The following is a 1,311-nucleotide window of genomic DNA, read 5'->3' as shown; positions in this document are numbered from 1 at the left end:
AATACTCTACCTTTTGACTTACAACTGAATTTCAACCCCTCATAAGGGGTGGTGACTTAGTGGTTGTAACTCGAATATTTTAAATGTAAACACACATTGTGTGGTACATCATTTTGAAAGGATTTTTGAAACAAGAAAGATAACATCAATTGCAATGTTCTATGATTCTTGTATCCAAAATGGCGGCTGATCAAAGTTTCGATTTTTATGGAAATGGGGGTTGTAACTCAAATATTTAAAATGTTAAAACCCATTGTGTGGTACATTATTTTCAATGCCTTTCTTAAACAAGAAAGATTACATCAATAACAATTTTCTATGATACTTTTATCCAAAATGGCGGCTGATTGAAGTTTTAGTTTTTAAAAGAAATAATTGATAAAGTTCAATTGGCCGCCATTTGGGATAAAAGTATCATAGAACATTTTTATTGATGTCATCTTTCTTGTTTTGAAAAGGCCTTTAAAATCATGTATCACAAAATGGGTGTTTACATTCATAATATTTGAGTAACAACCCCTCATTTCTAAATACTAAAACTTCAATCAGCCGCCATTTTGGATACAAGTATCAGAGAACCCCCTAAGTCACCCCCTTATGAGGGGTTGAAATTTAGTTGTATATCAAAAGGTAGAGTATTTGACCAATAACTTATCCTGAAAGTAACAGTATTATATCTACAACAGTCTCCAATTTATTGGAGGGTTCCCATACATATGACTCACTCTGTACATCAAGGGATTCACTTTGAACTGCCAGGATAGATTAACTGCTTCCCACTCAATCAATGCTTACATTGAAAATAAGAGTGAATCCCACAAGAGTAATAGCCTACTCAAATCAATGTGACATGGTGTCGAAAGTAACATATAAAAAGCTATCATAATTTCCCAATAAAAGTTATTTCAACCTTCGATTCAATATCGCTGTATTCCCTGTTTCGATATTTGTTCACATTCCATATAACACATAAAATAATAATATCATCACTAAAATCATATACACAAAACCTTATAACACAAAAATCATATACATGATCTGAGAATGGCCAACAGACTTAGCCCAAAACTGTTCCCTTTCCGAATTTTGATAGAAGTTTTTTCCAGAAAGTAGGTTAAACTTATGTTGCTTCAATTTATCAATTCGAAAAGGAATAACGCTAATTCATATCAACAATAAATTATGAATGAGCTATATCAGTTGGTAAATAAGGACAATAAATATTCATTATTCACAGTGCCAAAACATTGCTTCCCACAAACCAATATTACCAACTCGTAAATCGACTTGTTTTTTGCTTTAAATCACATT

This window comes from Nilaparvata lugens, chromosome 8 (assembly GCF_014356525.2).
Source record: "Nilaparvata lugens isolate BPH chromosome 8, ASM1435652v1, whole genome shotgun sequence".
NCBI classification, from domain to species: Eukaryota; Metazoa; Arthropoda; class Insecta; order Hemiptera; family Delphacidae; genus Nilaparvata; species Nilaparvata lugens.
The sequence above is the reverse complement of the archived record's forward strand: the minus strand, read 5'-3'. Positions refer to the sequence as shown.